This window comes from Monodelphis domestica, chromosome 8 (genome assembly GCF_027887165.1).
Source record: "Monodelphis domestica isolate mMonDom1 chromosome 8, mMonDom1.pri, whole genome shotgun sequence".
Taxonomy (NCBI): Eukaryota; Metazoa; Chordata; class Mammalia; order Didelphimorphia; family Didelphidae; genus Monodelphis; species Monodelphis domestica.
In genome coordinates this window covers 31,583,207-31,604,356 of record NC_077234.1, presented here as the reverse complement: position 1 = coordinate 31,604,356, position 21,150 = coordinate 31,583,207, and the positions used below count along the sequence as shown (strand labels likewise).

The following is a 21,150-nucleotide window of genomic DNA, read 5'->3' as shown; positions in this document are numbered from 1 at the left end:
TTAGACCTGGTAAACATATTAGGCTCATCTCTTATTGTAGACAAGGAAACTGAGGCCAAGAGAAAGTTGGAACCTTCTGAAGGTCATCTAGCTGATTACTGTCAGAACTAGAATTCAGAGCTCAGGAATTTTAGTTAAGCATCCTTCCTCCCAGAGATACTATGGGAGAGTGCAGGACTTGGGAGTCAAGAAGATCTGGGTTCAAAGAACGACTCTGACACTTAGCTGGTTCCCTAACTCTGGGTCAGTCACTTAACTCTCAAGCAACTGCCTTGGACTTATCTACTAAGTGGATGGAGCTTATCAATTAATTGGTGGGAGGAGTTCTCATGTTCCTGGTTTCCTGCTGGTGGAATCTTAGATCCTTTGTGTATTCTAGTTAACAAGACTTTTCCTTAACATCACCATGATTTGGGGCAAGAATTTTCCTTTTCTTATCTGTAAAATCATGATAACATTACTTGTACTATCTCTCCTGGGGTTGCCTTGAGGATCAAATAAATATCACCTATGTGGAATTGTTTTATCAGTGCCAAAGTGGTATAAAAATATAAGCTGCTATCATTGTCAAAATAATATTTGTTTCCTTGTACTGGTTTGCTAGCTTGCATTTTGATGTTCAGTTAAGAAGATTTTGACTCTATCAAGCTTACTAGCTGGGTTGTGTGGCCTTGGGCAAATCACACACTAATAGCTAAAGATAATCTAGTGTGTTAAGATTTGCAAAGTGTTTTGCATATGTGATCTTATTTGATCCTCACAACCAGGGGAGGTAGGTGGTATTATCATCTCCCTTTTGCAGGTGCTGAAACAGGCTGAGAAGATTAAGGGACTTTGCCCAGGATCCTCTAGCTAGTGAGTGTTTGAAGTTGGATTCGAACTCAGGTCTTCTTGACTCCAAGTCCAACATGCCTTTTCTATAGCTTAAATTGAAATGATGGCTGGTGTGTCAGCCTTGGACTCAGAAAGACCTGGGTTCAAATTCCAATGCTGCCATTTTGTAGCTTTTTGATCACAGACAAGTCAGTTGATATTTTTGAATTTCAAGTTTTTTTTTTACCCATTAAATGAGGTGAATAATACCTGTGGCACCTACCTAACAGCAGTATTATGAGGTTCACATGTCAGTCTTTATAGTTAATAATATTTAAGTTAATATTATTTGTAAATAAATGCCTAAGTTCGTAGGGTGTTAAAAGGATGTCATGATCACTCTATTACAATTATCAATAATATAAAAATAGGTCTTGATCAATGACACATGTAAAACCCAGTGGAATTGCTTGTTGGCTACAGGGGGGAGGGAAGGTGGAGGGGAGGGAAAGAACATAAATCTTGTAACCATTGAAAAATATTCTAAATTAATTAAACAACAATAAATAATAAACACAACAAATAATGTAAATAAATAAAAATATAGATAAAATATAAAATAATGTAATCAATAAATATATAAAATAATTATAAATAAAAATAAAAATAAATAAATAGAAAAATGATGTCATAACTTTAAAAATACTATATGAATGAATAAGCATTTATTAAGCACTTACTGCAGGCCAGGTACTATGTCAAGTGCTTGGGATGCAATCACATAAAAAATGACTAAGTCCTCAAGGAGCTTCTCTTCCCCCCCCCCCAAATATTTTTTTTTAATTAAAAATTTTTATTTTAAAATATTTTTCCCTGTTTCCCTGATTCATTTTCTTTCTCTCCCTCTTCCCAGAGCCAACAAGTAATTCCACTGGGTTGTACAAATCTTATTACTTTGATACTTATTTGCAGATTATTCATTTTTTTGCTATAGAGCGATCTAGCCCAAACCCCAAATCATATACCCATATAGACATGTGATAAGTAATGAAGGAGCTTCTACTCTAAAAGGGGAAGATAACACACTATTATCTTGTCACTTGAAAAATGTGGTTCCAAGGCAGAAGAGTTGCAAGAGCTAAGTGACTTGCCTCCAGTCACCCAGAGGAAGTGTCTGAGGCCAGATTTGAACTTAGTTTTCTCACCTAGAAAATGCAGAGGTTGGATTCCAAAAGTCCTTTTTAGCCCTAAATCTATGATTCTATGACTCAATGGGGCAACTAGGTGATGCAATGAATAGAAGCCAGGACCTAGAGTCAGGAAGATCTGAGTTCAAATTAGACCCTCTAAGGTCCCTGCCATTCTGATCATTGATTTGGGGTTTAATATTTGAAAAGCACTCAGTATAGTGATCAACATCGAGGGTGTGCAGGTAGTAGTAGTAGGAGTAGTAGTAGACAACTAGGTGACATGGTGTGTAGAGCACTGAGCTTGGAATCAAGAAGATTCTTCTTCATGAGTTCAAATCTAGCCTCAAATACTTTGGGACTTAATCTTGTTTGCCTCAGTTTTCCTCATTGTAAAATGACCTGGAGAAGGCTATGGTCAACTACTCCAGCATCTTTGCCAAGAAAACCCCAAATGGGGTGGCGGAGAGTCAAACATGACTGGAAAATGATTGAACAACAACAACAAAAATGACTTGGCGCTTCCAAATCCGGTGATTTTATGAGCTCAATAGTTAGAAGAATGGAACTGGCTGTTTGCTCTCTGTCAGGCGCTCCAGCCAATCTTTAAGGCCTTTTCCAAATTCTTGTCCAGTATGAGAGCCCTGGCACTGGCTGGGCATCTCCTCCAGTCTTGCCCCTTGCGAGGCTGGGAGACCCACATCAGCCAGCTTTTTTGCCTTGGCTAAATGAAACCTTGCTTGGACAGCTCTGTTTCCCTCCCCCTCTTTAATTACACCCTTTAAAATTCCTCAAGGTGTTAGGGACTCCTCCAGAGCTCAAGCTCCTATTTGGCAGAACCGCCAAATGTTTTGTTTGGTTTTTGAAAGAAATGGTCTTTAAGCCCCAACCCATTCATCAGCTCAGTTCCCTCCGGGCTCTGCCCTGAGTTATTTTAAGCTGGGGGTTGGCTCAGGGCACCAGCTTGTAAAAACTCCCTGAAGTTGGTTTGAATTGGGGATTTGTGGCCATACCTAAGAGGCGGGTCCCCCCCCCCCCTTCCACCTGGCCCCAGCTCTGAAGGCCAAGTCCATCAGCTCTGCTCCGCTCCCTCCCCCAGCCTTCATGGCGAATGGAATGTGGACCACTAACAACTTGAAAAAAGGCTAATGCCGGGCTCTCATCGCCCAGCTCTCAAGATGCCAAATGGATGTTAACGACGGGCCCTGCGTGTTATAGGCTTAGTTCTAGCACAGGAAGAAGAATCTGGGGGGCGGGGGGGCGGAGGGAGAGAGGATATGAAACGGAGCCAACCCTGGGATATGTTTACCATTCGGGGCTTCTTACTCGATTTTACAATAGAAAAAGTATCAGTCCTCTTGCATGATGGGGGAAGAAAAGCAGCCCAGGAACACTCAGCCGTTGTGTACTGGAACGGAACCAAAGAAATCACCTGAAATTCTGTTTGTGGATCACAAAAGTAGCCCCATTTAGGGAGGGGCATGGGAAGAGGGAGGCGGCCGGGAAGGGGACGCAGGAAAAAGCCGCCTCTCCAGACACATTCTTATGTGTGTGCTTCGTTTGTACCTAACAGGATTTCAAAACATCCAACTTGTAAACCCTTGAAAAATGTGGTTTCCAGTGGAAATGCTCACAGACTGGAGCCCGAGTGGGCCTGCTGAGACCCACAGGGCATTTTATGGCTGCCTTCCCTCTCTGGGGAGATGATGTGACCCAGGGTCTCTGGGCAGCTTCTCCTTCCCGCCCTGAGGCTTCCCTCAATGCCAGTGAGCACAGGGATGTCTGGGGGTCTGTTGTATAATGATAGGAATACAATATAATATATGGGTAATGGAAACTACCCCTTGGATTAAGTTTTTGAATCCCTGTATGTGTGCTGAAAGGAACATCTCCTTTTAAAAATTAATCGTTAAGTTCCTTTGCTTATTCTTTCTTTTTTTCCCCCTCCTCCTCTCTTCCCTCTGTTCTTTCCTTTTTTCCCTCTTTGTTTTTCCATATTTTAAGTCCGGATCTGTGATTCACGAGTCTAGAGAACTCCTCCTGGCAATGGAGATCAGTAGAAGTTTTGCAATTTGGAGTCTTTCAGGGTTGTCCTAGGATCCTGAAAGGTTCTTGGAGTGTTCCAGAATTGTCCTAGGGCCATGAGATTCTCAGAGTTTTATAGGTTTGTCCTGGGATCTTGAGACGTTCTTGGAGTCTTATAGTGTTGTTCTAGAGCCATGAGAGATTCTTGGAGTCTTCCAAAGTTGCCCAGGGCCCTGATTGGTTCTTGGAGCCTTATAGGGTTGTCCTAGAGCCATGAGAGATTCTTGGAGCCTTATAGGGTTGCACTATGGTCATGTCTTTCAGGGTTGCCCTAGGATCCTGAGAGGTTTTTGGAGTCTTCCAGGGCTGCCCTAGGGCTCTGATTGGTTCTTGGAGCCTTATAGGGTTGCCCTAGGGCCATGAATGATACATGGAGTCTTCCAGGGCTGTCCTGGGATCCTGAGAGGTTTTGGGGTTTTACAGGGTTGCTCTAGGGCTCTGAGGGGTTCTTGGAGTCTCATAGGGTTGCCCCCAGGTCCCCAGAGGTTCCTCTCCACTCCTTGCTTAGAGTTAGTATATGCCAGAGAAGGAACTTTCTTGTTTCCAAGGGCAGCTTACTACCCCACTGCCTTTGCTATATGTATTTTAATCTGGCCTACACTTCATCAACAGTGGGGATGTCACTCCGACAAGGCAGACAATTTTGTCAGTGTTTTCAAGTCAGTTCTTGGAGCTGCCTTTGGGCCCTGCCAGATTAAGGCTCCCACCAGGGATTGCTGGGCTGGTATGTGTCTGAGGCAGGACTGAAGCCAGTTTTCCCAATTACTTCACAGCTGGCCCTCTTGCCACCACACCAAGGTGCTTACACATTATAATACGTACTAAATGTTCTGTTCTGGCATCGGATTAACTAGAACAAGCTGTTTAATTGCCCTTCCACACCTCTGTGGTACAATGAAAATTGATACTCATAATGATAATCCTGAAGGCCTGTGAGTCCATGAAATGCCTTCTGAATAACATGATCAATTATCAATGATTAACTTATGGTCACTGGGCTGTTGTCCCTGCTTCGTGCTGGGTTTATTTTATTCCCTTCTAAATCCTTGAAAGTTTGCCAATCCATTTCTGGTTCTAAATAGTAGTTTCTGGTCGGGGGGTTCCCTTTCTCAAGGGCCAGATGAGAGAGTTCACTGTCTTCAACATGGTGCCTTGGAACCCCTTTTTCCAGCCCAAGAAGACACCCTGAAGGCAGATGCTGTTTTGTGACTGCTTTTGATACCAACTGGACATTCTGGTGCTTGGGCTGGAGTAGCCATTTAATTAGTACTGACTGAACTGAATTTACAATATTGCCAACTGGAAGGGACCCCACATGTAAACTGAGTCATTGCAGAGATAGTTTCTACTGAGGTTCATGTTGCAGGAGAAAAAAATTGACTCATGGTCTATCTGAATCCTGAATTCAAGGCTAGTTCTCTCAAGCATTCTTTCTGTCTCCATGTGACTCTGTGTCTCTTTTTGTCTCTGTCTTTCTTTTTTCTTTGTCTCTCTCTTTCCTGCATTTCTCTCTTTCTCTCTGTCTCTCTTTTTCCATCTCTGTTTCTTTCTTTCTCTCTCTCTCTGCTTTATGTCACTCTCTTCCTCTCTGTGTTTGTCTCTTTTTCTCTGTCTCTTTCTCTCTCTGTATCTCTATTTCTCTTTCTCTGTCTCTTCCCTCTCTCTCTTTGTTACTCTCTCATCTCCTGTGTCTTTTGCATTCTTCTTTCTGTGTCTTTGTATCTTTTTCTTTCTATCTCTGTCTTTCTGTCTTTGTCTCTTTCTGTTTCTTTCTGTCTGTCTCTGTATCTTTTTCTGTTTCTCTCCTCTCTGTTTTTGTCACTCTCCCTCTCTCTTTTTCTTTCTTTCTTTCTTTCTTTCTGTCTCTTTCTATCTTCGTTGCTGTCTTTCTTTTTGTCTGTCTTTGTTTCTTTTTGCCTCTTCTCTCTGTCTCCCCTTCTGCCGTTCTCCCCTCCCTCTCTCTTTCCCCTTCCCTCCCTCTGCCCCTTCTCTGTCTCCATCTCTTTCTCTCCATCTTCATCTCTGTCTGTCTGTCTCCCTCCTCTCCCCCTCTGTCACTTTCTTGACTTAGCCATGACCACAAACACAGTTCCTGACACAATGGACCTTTTCCCTGGGCTTCTTTGTTTTCTTGGGCATCACTGAGGCCTCCCCTCAGCAGACAGAGTATGCTCTGCTGCTGTCACCCAGGGTCTTTGAAGGGATGTGTCTAAGAATCAGACTGATGGAATTCCCAAATGTGCTCCTTGCCAGGATGGTACCATTTGGGTTAAAGCTCAGCCAAGAGTTTTACTCAGCTGCTCCCGCTAATAATAATAATGACAACAATGATAACCATAGATAATTAAAACAGATGATATTTAGCACCTCCTTCTTGAACAAAAGCTTGAAATCCATTATCTCATTTGATTGTAAACACTGTTTTATGAGATGGGTCACAGAGATGTTAACCCCACTTCATCAACGAGGAAACTGAGGCAGGGGGAAATATGTCAACATGGTACAATAGGAAGAATCCTGACACTAAGGAGACCTTAGACATCATCTAGTCCATTGGCATTCTAGCTCTGCCTTTTGCTGCTGAGTAACCCTAAATAAATCACTTCTCCTCTTAGAGACTTTGTTTCCTTGTTTTGTAAAAAATGCTCACAATACCCCAGTGACCTGTGTTGAAGAATGGTTAGTGAGAAAATGGCTTCATAAATGTTAAAATGTTCTAGAAATTGATGACAGGTACCACAGAACATTCTAGTTAATACAGTGCCAGATAATAGAGTATTTTAGTATATGTAATGCTATTGAGTCAGGTTGGTGGAGTGGATAGAAGGCTAGCCTTTGGAGTATCCAGGAGTCATAGGACCTTGGTTCAAATCCATGTGTAACATTGGTGTAAATGGTGTAAATCCATGTGTAACAAATCAGTCAAGGAGAAAGGAATGAGCATTTATTAAATCCCTACTATGTGCCAGGCAGTGTGCTAAGTGCTTTATGTTTTATAAATACCTTATTTGATCCTTACAACAACCCTGGGAGGTAGATACTATTATTATACCTATTTTACAAATGAGGAAATTGAGATAGAGGACAAGTGACTTGCCCAAGGTCATACAGCTAGTAAGTGACTGAGGTCAGATTTGAACTCAGGTCTTCCTAACTCCAGACTTGGCACTCTATCCACTATACCACCTCACTGCCCAACACTCTTTAACTTTCTTGGACCTCAGTTTCCCCATCTGTAAAATGAAGGGATTGGATCAAATAGTCTTTGAGGTCAGGGAAACTGGTATCTCATGATTCTATGAATGTATGGTATGTCTAAGGTCTTTTAGCTAGTAGGGGACAGTGTAGATTTTAATCTAGTTTTCTTTTTTTTTCCCTTCTGCCCCTGGGCCTCCTCTGCTGATCATTGAAGTTATGGTAAAGGCTTGAAAAAAAACCTTTATCCCTTAGAAGTTAGTGCTTCCTTCCCTAACCCCTAACCCTAACTCTACCCAGGTGTCTTGCATTTATTCTCTCTGCATCTTATATTTTTGTACACGGTATTGGTTCCCCCTTCCCAAGAATGAAAGTCCCTTGAAGGCAGGTCCTATGCCTTGTTTTAACTTTGTCTCCTCATTACTTAATACAAAGCCTGGAGAAACTTATTAACTGCATCACCTTGGCCAAGTCAATTCATTTCTGTAACTCTGTTTCCCACCCATAAAACGAGGACTCTACGACCCCTCAATTTCCCTCCAACCATGAGTCTGTGATCCTGAGGCCAAATATGGAGCACTGTGGCTGGGAGGAAATCCTTGATGTACAGAAAGTCTCTTGGAATCTCCCGGTTGGAAGAAGCTGACTGTGAATCAGCCATGAATCTCTAATTCAAAGTCAAGGATGGCATTGGGCTACAGAAATAACAAGACAGAATTTTTGAGAAAGGTAAGCTTTGTAATTCTCCTGGGCCATGGATGAATTCTAACTAACGTACTGTGTTCTGTTCTTGGCCCCACAAATAAGGAGGGACACGGAGAACTTGGAGAGGGATCAGAGGCAAGCCAGAAACATGATAAAAGGAAATAAAACCCATGAGGGATGGCAAAAGGAACTGCGATTATTTAGCCTAGAGAAGCGAGGGCTGAGACAGGACTTTGAAAGTCTTTTTAAGTATTTGAAAGGTTCCTATTCAGCGGATGGCTGCGCCATATTTTTCTCTGAATATTAAAATTGGGAAAAGATTCTGGCCTGACTGGAAGGGTTTAGAGACAATCTTGACATTTCCAAGCCGTTTATATCCCTGGAATTCTGTGATTAATCCAACCAAGGGCCAAGTCCCCCAATTTAGGGCCATTTTCAGCATTATTCAATAGATTTTCTTGGCATCAGACATTCTACTTGACAAGTATAGGGCCCCCTTTTTGGAGTTTTGTTATTAGGCTTTAGAGTCAGTCAAACTTTTGCAAACTGCTTGCTTTGTTTAAGGATCATTTGTTGTTTGGTTGTGTCTGATTCTTCCTGACCCCATTTGGGGTTTTCTTGGCAAAGATGTTGGAGAGGTTTGTCATTTCCTTCTCTAGCTCATTTTAAGATGAAGAAACTGAGGCAAACAGGGTTAAATGACTTGCCCAGGGTCACACAGCCAGTAAATGTCCAAGGTCAGTTTTGAATGGACACTCTATCCACTATGCCATCCCACTGCTCATAGAATTTGAGAAAAAAAGGGTCTTAGGAGCTGTCTGGTCTTCTCATTTTTTCTTTGATGGGAAACAGATTCCCAAAATAGGGAATGTGACTTACCCAAAGACAGACAGATAGTAAATAGTAGAGCCAAGATTTAGGCATAATTTCTCAGACTTCACATCCTCTTTATTTCAGTTCCTTTCCCTGTACTTCTTGCAATTCAATTCAGTTTGAGTGTATTGTTTCTACTTTGTGCTACTAAGACAAAAACGACAGTCTCTGCCCTCAAGCAGCTTCCATTCTACATTGTAGGAAAGCAATCTGGACACAGTGAATGCTCTGTGGAGATACGCCTGTATCAGTATATGTATTTAAAGTAAACAGACAATTAACTTAGATGCTTGGGGATGCCAACAATTAGACAAATCAAGAAGGCTCACTCTCATGATCTCAGGATCATGAGAAATAAAGCCCTTCTTAAAATCAGCTCCTGAGACTTTGTGTGGAAGTCTGCAAAGGAAAGTATGTAGATAAGGTCGCTCTTCATTCAGCTCCCCAAACTGGAATTTCATTGACCTAGGGAATTCCTGGTGTGGAAATCACATCCGCTGAGGCAGACTGGCAACTCATTTGTGACATTTTGCTTTAATGAGCTACCCGAGGTTGTTACTGGAAGCAGGATTTGAACCTGGCCAAATCTTTCCCTCACCAGTCCCATATCTCCCTCAGATTCTCTTGAAATGATTTTATTTGTGATTTGATAGAGGGAACTCCCAGATCAGAAAATTTCTACCAATTGAGTTCAGCAGCTTCTCTGAAACTTAGAGCTTTGGGAAGTTGTCTAGATAGAGCACAGAGTTAAGTGACCTGTTCAGGGTCATAGGGACTCACTCTGTCAGTGCTCCAGACCTAGAACTAAAGTCTTTTTGACTTACGAGTCTGACTCTCTCTCTCTCTCTCCCCTTTCAATCATTTGATCATAGCTTTAGAGCTGGACGATATCTTAAAGGAGAACTAGTTTAACATCCTTATTTTACAAGTGAGGAAACTGAGGCTCTGAGATGTAAGGAATGATTTATTCAAAATTAGGAAGGTTGTTGTGGAAGCAGAGTCAAAATTTGGACCCAGACCATCAGGTCCCTTGCTCTGTCCACTTGTACCACTAGGCTGGCAGACACTAAAGAGAGATGCAGAAATAAACAAAATGATGTCACTCTTCTCACTAATTAAATAAATTTTTTTTCACAACAATGTTGTTCTAAACAGTGTGCTATGTCTACACTACCACACTGAGTTCTTCCATGAATATAAGAATAATGAAAAGAACTGAGCAAAGCTACATTTAATGGTTACCCCATTGACAACAAGTAAGCAAATGGCTATTCTTTTCCTGGTATTTTGCTGGACGCTGTAACAGGAGCTACAGGAGGGTATTCTGTATGTCTAGGGGTTTATAAATAGGCATTTCTCCTTTCTCTGTTCCCAGAACTGTCAGTGCCTTTCCTTTGCAACTATCTGCATATTGTCTCCTCCATTAGAATGTGAGCTCCTTGAGATGAAAGATTGTACTTTTTCCCTGCCTGGTGTCCTTAGAGCTTAGCATGCTGCCTGGAACATCATAAAATCTTAAGCTGGACTGTTTCTAGGATATTTTTTTTATTTGGCTAAATATTTCCCAATTAAATTAAACAAAATTTAAATATTCACTTAAAAATTTTGAATTCCAAATGATCTCCCTTCCTTTTGCCTCTCCCCCTTCCGCTGAGCAGGCGGATAGGATGTCACTTATGTTGTGTAAAAATAAAATATTTATATGGGAAAACTGTTACCAATATACTAATATCATCCTTACAGGTGTGAAGTCAGGCAACAAGTATTTCCATAATAGCCATGTTGCAAAAAACTCATTGAAGTAAGGCAAATAGGTTTTTAAAGGAAAACATTGTTTAATAACTTAGCTAGTAGCTCTACAATGAAAAGGAAATCGAGGAGAATGGCCTAAAGAGGATGTCCCAAATTGCATGATACATGAGCATTTTTTACTTGACCCGGCTAAAGCTAATCCCTTAGTTTTTCATGAAAGTACCACTGTGATGTTTGACAACATGTTAATATCTTGGGTCCCTATTACTCCGCTGACAGAATTGTGGAATTTTGGCACAGGGAGAGATCTTAGCAAGCTTGGCCATCCCCCTTCTTTAATGCCCAAGAAAAGTGGGGTGCAGGTAATTGAAGTGACTTTCACAAGGCAAACAGAGACAGCTGTGGATCTTAAGACTGAGCTTTCTGAAACTCATTCTAGAATTCCTTTCCATTACACCATGTGGATATAACCTTTAAGAAAATTTGGGACTTCTGCTAATTTATTCCTTCTTTCCTGTTCCTTTGAAAAATCTATGATTTCATTGTCAGGGGCTGGAGGGAACACAATTATGACAAGAGGAGGTGGGATGTCTAGCCTTGCCTTTGGTAGATGGAAGAGGGAAATTCTACCCAAGCACACATTAATATTTGGGGACATTCTTCTAAACAATCTTTTTTTTTCTAAGACATCCCCTTTAATAAATCCAGCAGTTATTAAGTGTCTGTTGCATTCTGGGCTTTGGGGGGTATTTAAATTTAAAACAAGGATTCTGTCTTCACAGAGTATATTGGGTCACGGGGGATAGACAACAGTGATGTAATTCGTCTTTGCCATCTTCAGAGAAAGATGAAAAAAAAGCCAATCCAAATACTAGCTCGCCATCTGACCTGAGGCTGCCCGTAGAGGGTGGTCTCCTATGGTATGACGTATGCCTTCCTTGTCTAGGGCTCATATGATTCAAAGTTCTCCATGGGGTCCCAAGTACAAGGCTGGGCCTGTTTTCATTGGTTTCCCTGAGCCCTCCTTCTTTCTCCCCGTTGTCGCTGCACAAAGACACTTTTGTCAGGCGATGTTGGACTCTCCTCAGAATCCAAGCACTTTCAGGAAAGGCCTTGGAAGTTTTGTCTTCTCAGTTTCCATCTCCCTTTGACCTCTGCTCTGGGGTTCAGCGCCTGCTTGTGGAGACTCCCTCCCCCCCTTTTCTCTTCCCCCAATTATCTAAGCTTCCTATTGAAGTGTCTCTTTTCAAAAAGATATTGACAATTCCCAAATGTGTCCCGTCTTCCACATGGGCACTTGAACCTGGGGCCTTGGATAAGCTCTGTGTTAGGAATTTTAGAGGATGACTGTTTTGTGTTCATTGCTAAGGTTCAGTGAGTAATTTAATCCTTTTCCTCTCCACTTTCCTACTAAAAAAAAAAACAAAAAAACCCCTTTAATTTTCCTTGGAAACGTAAAAAAATTAATACGATTTGATGTGCTTTCCTAGAATAAGAAAAGTGCTAATGTGTTTGAAATATTCCAACTTCCATGAATAAAATAAAATATAGAAAGAAAAAGCATTTCTCGAAGCACTTACAAGGTGTTTATACCTGTAAGGAATTTGTAATGGTAAGCTTAGTTATAACATCATAAAGTACGCCCTGGTCATTTAGGTTTGGGACCGCAGGGACCCGCAAAGACTAATCCTGTTTAAACACACTAATTTTAAAAAATGTATAACATTTTGTTCAGACGATCATTTAATTATTTGTAGTATTTACTCAACAGAACACTTAGCTACCACCAACCACGTGGAAACAAATAATAATAATAGCCAATATTTAGAGAGTACTTTCATATTTTTATGATATTCATTCAACAGAGCATTTATCTATTACCCGTCACAAGGATACAGATAATAACAAAAGATACTAATTAATAATCACTTTAATTAATAATTAAAATATTAATATCTATTACATTTATATAGTACTTTGCTCTAATGATCATCAAATTGTTTTTAGAATATTCATTCAACAGAGCTATTAACTACCATCGACAACAAGGATACAGATAATAATAGCTAACATTTTAACTAATTAATAGGTCATATTAAAATAATACTTGTAATATTTATATAGTACTTTATTCAAATGATCTTTTATGATATTTATTTAACAGAGGATTCATCTATCACCCACCATAAGGATGCAAATAATAAGAGTGCATATTTAGCTAATTTAAAGCTAATTAATAATCACTAATATTAACATATTAATATTTATAACAATTATATAGTTCTTGGTTCAAATGATCATTTAGTTGTTTTCATTCATAGAACATTTATTTACCACCTACCATGAGGAAACAAATAATAATTATAATTCATATTTATATAACAATATAGTACTTTCCTTAGATGATCATTTGTTTTCAGATTATTCATTCAACAGAGCATTTATCTACCACCTACTATAACGATATAAATAATAAAAATAACTAAATTTATATAGCATTTAAAATGTAGAAATCACTTCATATATAATATACATACCTATGTGCATGTGGTATATATGTATATATACATGTACATATATTCATACACACACACACATATATATATATACACACACATACACTCTTACTAGATCCTTACAACAATCCAGTGAGGAAAATGTTATTTTCATCTTCATTTTACATATGGGGAAACTGAGGTTACAGGAGGTTAAATGCCTTTGGTTGTACAGAACGTAAATGCCTGAGGCAAAATTTGAACTCTGGTCTTCTTATCTCCAAGTCCAATTCTTTCTCTTCAATCCCAGAAGCTCTTAAAGTGTGGTCTGAGGGTCCTTTGAGACCTTTCAAGGATGCGGTGGTTAAAAACTATTTTCATAATAATACTATGATGTTATTTGCCTATTAAACACTCCTCCCCCTTTCCAACACCAAATCTGTGTGACTGGATTTTCTTCATATATTTTCAACCCAAACAACCTATATTAAGAGGCTGAATGCAGAAGCCAATGGGGGAATTCAGCCGTCTTTGATTAAGTCAGACACCACCACCACAATAATAATAAATAATTAATAATAATAATCAAATTATTTCCCCTATGCCCCATAGACCTGGCTTCCTCTTAGGTATTCTTGATTAAAGAACACTGGACACAAAGGGCAGAATGTTCCTCTTGAAGACATGTCAACCTGGACCCAAAGGACAACAACCTTTCCAATGATGGGATCCCATCATTGAGGAACTCCCATGGGGAAATAATAATAAAATAATAAAAATAAATTAAAAAATAATAACACTAGCATTCATGAAGGACAGTTAGGTAGCACGGTGGATTTAGTCTGAAGGCAGGAAGCTTACCAGCTGGGTGACTCTGGGCAAGTCACTTAATCCTGTTTCCCTCAGTTTCCTTATCGATGAAATAAGCTGGAAAAGGAAATGGCAAACTCCCGTAATATCTTTGCCAAGAAAATCCCCAATGGTGTCACAGAGAGAGGCGTACACTTCTGAAACAACTGAACAACAATGTATTTATGAAGTAGCTACTATGTTCCAGGTACTGCACTGGGCTCTTTACAAATATCTTGTTTGTTCCTCACAACTCTGCAGAGTAAGTGCTATTATTACTCATTTTAGAGCTGAAGAGGCTGAGGTAGACAGAATTTAAGTGACTAGTCTAGGGTCACCCAGCTAGTAAATGTTCAAGGTCAGGCTTGAACTCTGGTCTCATTTATTCCAGTTGTTATGCTCTAGCCACTGTACTACCTAGCTACTAGGCAGTAAGAGAGTTAAAAAATATATGACGATGGCACTCTTTTCACTAATTTTTTATTTTTGAAAAATATAGTTTTTATAATGTTATTTACATTAATATGTCATTGCAGTTCTTATCATTAAATGAATTTTATTTTAGTTTATTATTTTTCAGTGAATTAAATAAAAAACCATCATTTTAAATTTCTAATATGGTAGTGATTGGCAGATATAACCCACGTAAACAAGAGCTCTTTGGGGTCCCCAATAATTTTTTAAGAGTATAAATGGGCCTGAGACCAGACTTGTAGAAACCGGAGCTCTACAGACCCCACTCAAAAGCAACACCAAATCAGTCTCTGCCCTCAGGATTCATCATGGCGCAGATAGAGGGTCGAACCAGAGCTGAGAGGTGATCTCCTTCACCTGTCTGGTTTCCAGAAGCCTAGAGGGATTGTGTGATTTGCCTAAGGTCACATAGGGAGTAAAGGAGCAGAGTCTGGGGTTCTGCTGACCCCAAGTCCAACATGCTATGCCTACACTGACTCCCTATATCTCCAGGGTACATTTTATTTGATACTGTGTGATGAAGATACTTCTTTATTCAGTGAAGTTTTATCTTTTATATCTGTGAGAATTTTTATCTATGATCCAATGGATATAGGGCATCTGTATCATGTATGCATTTAGAAGTAGCTTGGTGTCATGGGGGAGAGAGTGTTGTGCTAGTAGTAAGGAAAGCCTGGTTCCAGTCTAGCCATATGGCTCTGGGCAATCTGCTTGACCTTTATGGCCCTCAACCACCTCTGGAGCATTGTCCACAGGTTGATGGAGTGAGTGGCCCCGTGGGAGTTCCTTAGTGATGGGATCCCATCATTGGAAAGGTTGTTGAACTTTGGGTCCAGGTTGACATGTCTTCAAGAGGAACATTCTACCCTTTGTGTCCAGTGTTCTTTAATCAAGAATACCTAAGAGGAAGTCAGGTCTGTGGGGCACAGGGAAAGCATACTGAACTAGGGTCCAGAAAGATTGAAACTTGACTCCTACCTTGGACTCTTACTGGCTGTGTGATTCTGGGCAATTTGTTTAATTTTCTGAATCTCAGTTTCTTCATCTATAAAACAGGGGTAAGGACTAAATGAGATGAAATGGAAAGTGCAGTCCTGACCTTCAAGTGCTATGTAAATGTTAGCTTAAACAAAACAAAACATTCCAGGTTGAGATGGTAAGACTGTGATGGCCAGCAATCATACCCTAGAGCTGCATTGGCGAACCTATGGCACACATGCCAGAGGGGCTACTCTCGCCCCCCCCTCTCCACTGTGCCTGAGGATACTTTTTCCATCACTCACCCCTCTTCCCAGCAGCCCAATGGGAGTGCTCCTTCCCTCCCCTGTCTGGGGTAAGGGGTTGGCTTACATGTGGCATGAAGTTTGCAGTTTGTGCACTTGGTCTCTAAAGGGTTTGCCATTACTTCCCTAGAGCATGATACTTGGAGTCCTAGTTTTTGTACCACTTATCAGCTAAATTACTTTAGGCAAGTAAGTTAGCCTCCAGGCTATTTCTTCATCTGTAAAATGGGTTGAATTGATTTTGACAAACCTATATTGAGTTTCTATTGATTGGAACATATTGTGCCAAGTCCTAGAATGACAGAAAGAAACCTAATTCCTTAGGTTGTTGTTCATGAGGCCCAGATGAACAAAGGAAGGTAAAAAGGTTTTATGACCCACAAAGGACTTTGCTTGCAATATGAGGGGGCAATGAGATCCTTGGCACAAGGAACATATATGACCATGTTTCACTTTAATACCCTCTTGATTCTGAGGGACAGAATTAAACTCTCTTGGCTCAAACATCCTCCATAGCAACTTGAGCTATGACTGAGCATGTGTGTGTTTTCCCTGGTCCAGGTACGTGTCCTCCAAGCTTTCCCAAAAGAGAGCAGATCTCAGGGGGCACAGATTTGTCCAAGGTAACGGCACAAAACAACATTCTTTCAGGGCTAATAAAGAAGCCCTTCAAAGCGCCCCTCACTCAACTTTTTGAGTTCTGGTCTAGCAGCAGACAATTAAAAAGTTCCATGGAAACCTTAATGAGCTCAAGTAATAAGCTACACATTCTAAAGGATGGGGGAGAAAGAACACTTTTATTTTTCCAGTGATTTTATCTTATCAGGAGGCCCCAGATCCCCTGATTCTCATTTCTATCCCTCCCTCCCTCCCTCTAAATAGCTGAATATTTTATCTCCTTGCAGAAAGTGCCAAAGACCTCGTAATATATTTGCGACATATCCCTGATGCCAGAGCTTATCCTTGGTGCCCGCAAACACTGCCTGCCTCAAAAAAGCAACCCGTATGTGTATGTAGAGGAAAAGGTCCCTATTAGAATGGGGCTAGGCAAATATTTTGTTTTCAAATATGCCAACAGTTATTTAAAATAATGCCTCCTTTCAAAAAGATCTCCTCCCTGCTCTTGGTATGTTTTGCTTCTTGTCGAAGACTTCAGTCCCTGTAGCATTCATCTCCGATATCAGACTAACTGCATTTATATTGTTATAAATTTTTGAGGTTGGAATCTTGAGTTTTTTAAAATTAAATAACTCCAGTTAAAGGCATTAAGTGTAAGGTTGAATTTGATCAAAACTACGGAAAGCGTTTATGACAACCTCGGTAAATGTTTAAATACTTTAGTTGTGTTTGTGTGCACTCAATTGGATTAGGGCGAGCCAGCATTGAGCCTCCTAAGTCCTCGGGGACACGTTTGACTTTTGGGAGATTAGAAAAAAAATCCTGCATTAATGAAATTCTGCAAGTTTCTGATTTAGTAGACAGTGTTTCCAGTGGATGTGAATCAGTTTAAAAGGCTATATGTGTATAATTGCTTGTAGAAACTGTTTAACTTTAATGGGGCGTTCCTTGATCACATAATAGGAAAACTAACAGCTTTAATTAAGATTTATGAAGCATAGAGGTAATATATTCTGCTAAATTAGGTAGCCATTGGTGGGGAGTATGCTTTTTAGAGATTAATTTTCTGCATGTCTTTTGCTACCTTAAAGCATATTTAAGGGAGGCAGTGTGATGCAGGGGAAAGTAGACAGACTGTAAAGTCAGAACCCTATCTCTGATGCCCAAGTGACCTTGGGACAGTCACCTTACTTCTGTGGGCCTCAGTTTCCCCTTTGGTAAAATGAGAGGATTGGATTAGGTGACCTCTGAGGTTCTTTGCAACTATAGGGGGATCCTATACAAATATATGTTATATACATAGGATTTTTTAAAGTTAAAAGTATAATCTGAAATAGATTCCTTATATGTATTAATGGGAAAATAAGGCACTTTGATTGTTATTTTCTATTAACAGCAAAAAGCTAAAAAATGAAGAAGAGGTGGTAATGATCCCAAGGATTAACATTGATGGGAAACTTTGACAGGTAGCATGGCAGAGCAGATAAGCAAACTGGCCTTGGAGTTGGACACCTGGGGTTTATGTCCTGCTTCTGACTGACTGTGTGACCCTGGGCAAGTCACTTTGCTTGGACCTCAGGCAACTCTCTGAGACCATCTATTCCAAAGCAAATGCTAGTCTATTTTAATAGGGTGTCATCCTCATGAGATCTCTACGCTGAATCAAAATTTCTGTCTGTTCAATTGTAAGGTTTGTGAAATGGCTTCCTTAACACCAAACTATGCTATAGGTCATCTGTTTTTACTTCTATATCCCAAAGATGGAAACTGAGTTTTGGGAAAGTCAAGCGACTTTTCCAAAGTCAATTAATGTTAATTAATAAATGGTAGGAAGGAAGCACCTTTTTTTTATTTAGCATTTTTTATTTAGCACCTACTATGTGCCAGGCACTGGGCTAAGGGCTTTACAAATGTCTCATTCTGGCCTCACAACCCTGGGAGGTAGGTGCTATTATTATGCCCATTTCCAGCTGAGGAAACTGAGGCAGACAGTGATTTAAAAAAAAATGATTTGTCCAGGGTCATAGAGCTAGTTAGTGCCTGAGGTTGGATTTACCTTCAGGTCTTTCTGACTACAGACTCTGTACTCTATGCATTAGGGCTGCCTTGCTTGCTGCCTCTTAGCATCTTGGAATATAGGATTTAATTGTGACTTGAACTTGATAGTTCTGATTGAAAATCCAGTTCCCTTTTCAATCACTATGGCAATGATCCACTGCCAGTGGCTTTCTTCTTCAAGGATGATGGCTACATGGACCAGCCAAAAGCACTTGGGATTATTTGGTACAAAGAACTAGTTGTTGATGAGTAGATTATTTGTTTTTTCTTGGGAGCCCTTCCTTTTTCTTTCTTTTATACCCTTATCTTCTGTCTTACTATCAGTTCTAAGGCAGAAGAACAGCAAAGAAATTGGAGTTAAGTGACTTGCTCAGGGTCATGTGGCTAGGAAGTATCTGAGGCCAGATTTGAACCCAGGTCCTCCTGACTCCATGCGTGGCCCTCTATATCTTGTGCTACCTAGCTGCCCTGAGTCCTTCCTTTTAACGGCAGTTGCTGTCATGGAATTATTCTCATGAAAAGGTTTTTCTATAGCAGTAGAGGGCCAACACTCATAGATGAGACATTGGAGCCCCTCACAGTATCAGAGAAACTGTTAAGTCAGAGTAGACGATTTAATCCTTTGAGGTTTTGAGGCTGAAATAGGAAGCCATGTCAGATTGAGATTCTGCAGTATTTTGGGCCATGCTACCGTCTCTTGTGTATGTATCTGGATGAAGGATTTCATAGGTGTTCTTGAAATTCTCTTCATGCACGGGGGAACCTGGTTCATACTTAGAGTTTTAAAATTTCCTGTGCCAATTAGACTTATTTAGGGCTATCCAGCTAGTCTGTGTTAAAGGCAGGACTTGAACTCGGGGCTTCTGTGTGCCAAGGCTGGTCCTTTATCAGCAGGCTGCTTCTCTTTTCCTCAGAAGAAGAAATGGCATTGATTCCTTCTTGGGAGGCAGGTGATTGATGTGAGTTAATGTAGCTGGGTGTTCTGTTCAATCTCCATCCTATCTCTATGACAGGTGTGCCGGGAGCATAAATTGGAGAAGGCTTCTCTAGCTCTTTAGGGCTGTCATCACTCGAGGTGATGACAGGGAAGATTCTCCCGATGCCAAAACACCCTCATGTTTTTTTCATCATTTCTTGTGTCTAGTTTTTGGCAGCTAAGAGGTTGTAAGGGATCCTCTGGGTTGCTGGTCTTCACTGGCCTTTTGGGTGGCAGAAATTGGACTTTGGAGTCTTTAGCTCGGAGGGAGGCCACCCCACCCTGTTGACCCAGCAGGAAGCTCTCTAGGGGGAAGAGCTTGACTTCCTTAGGACAGCTGACTCCTCCAGTACCAGGGATCCGTATTATCACTAGGAATGGAAGGTGGCTAATGGCCATTCAGCTTGTTTTCCTCTTCTTTCTTTTCAGGGAGACAAATCAGTCTCCTAAATCATTCAGGGAAGAAAGTTGCACTGATAGCATCCACTTAACCAGAAATTTATAGCGACAAGGGAGTTTAGAGGTTATTGAGTCGAATCCCCTCATTTTGCAGTTGGGGAAACTGAGGTAGATAGTGGTTAAGTGACTTGCCCAAGGTCATGTAACAAGCAAGGATCTGAGGTGGGATTTGAACTGGGGTCTTCCTGACTCCAACCTCAGCCCTCTATTTACTACAGCATATTTCTTCTCTATCCATTGTAAGTTCATAAAGGGTTAGCCTGCATGAGTTTATAACAACTACTCTAGGTCAACTTTCTAGAATCTTCTCCATTCCTTTAGGCTTGAGCAGAGATTACTTGTTAACTGTTTTTTAACCCTTATTTTTCATCTTGGAATCAATACCATGTATTGGTTCCCAGGCAGATGAGTGTTAAGGGCTAGGCAATGGGGGTCAAGTGACTTGCCCAGGGTCACACAGCTGGGAAGTGTCTGAAGCCAGATTTGAATCCAGGAACTTCCATCTCTGGGCCTGATTCTCAATCCACTGAGCTATCTAGCTGCCCCCTTGATTTTTTTTAAAACAACATTTTACCTTCCACCTATTGAAGATCTTGGATAAGTTTACCCTAAAGAGAAATGACCCTTCCCACTTTGGGTTCCAAAATGATATAAGCCAATTTTTAGGCCCTTGACTTATGTCAATGACAAACGTCCATAGTTGTTCTCAGCACAATTCAAAGAGCATTATATTGGTGCCAGAGGCAGCTATATGGCACAATGGATAGGGTGCTAGATTTGAGGTCAGGAAGACCTCAGTTCAAATCCTGCCTTAGATACTTTCCAGATCTGTGACCCTGAAGCAAGCTCTTAATCTTTCTGCCTCAATTTTAAAGAGGTCATTTTCAGAGGCCTTAAGGTTCTTTCCAGCCCAAAATCTAGGGTCCTATGAACCTGGTTTTAGATCTTCGCATTGCTTCCTGTGTGACCTTAGCCAAGTCCCTTTACTTTTGTGGATTTCCACTTATAAGTCTATTGTCTTTTCCCTTTATCCCCATTGGAAATTGTCCGCCACCTTGCCTTGCCCATTTCTCTAGTCTGACTGGTCCCTGGAAGTTCTATAAACTGGCTCTTTTGACCAATCGATTTTGATGGCCAGTGATCTCTTCCACCCTCATTGGGCTGCCCTACCCATAAATGTGTTGTATACCCTCCCACAAATATATACAATATTCATGACAAAAGTGGGCATAAAAATAGCATCATAGTTCTATATCCAGAAAGGATTTCAGAGTTCATCTAATCTAGCTCTTTCATTTTACAAATGAAGAAACTGAGACTCAAGGCAG

General features: G+C 40.6%; 1 protein-coding gene across 10 annotated transcripts in view; it reads left to right on the top strand.

Annotated features, from left to right (window-relative positions):
* The window catches only part of MECOM (MDS1 and EVI1 complex locus), a 711,707-nt gene that overhangs the window by 81,756 nt on the left and 608,801 nt on the right, over positions 1-21,150 (top strand). The gene's annotated exons all lie outside the window — the stretch shown is intronic.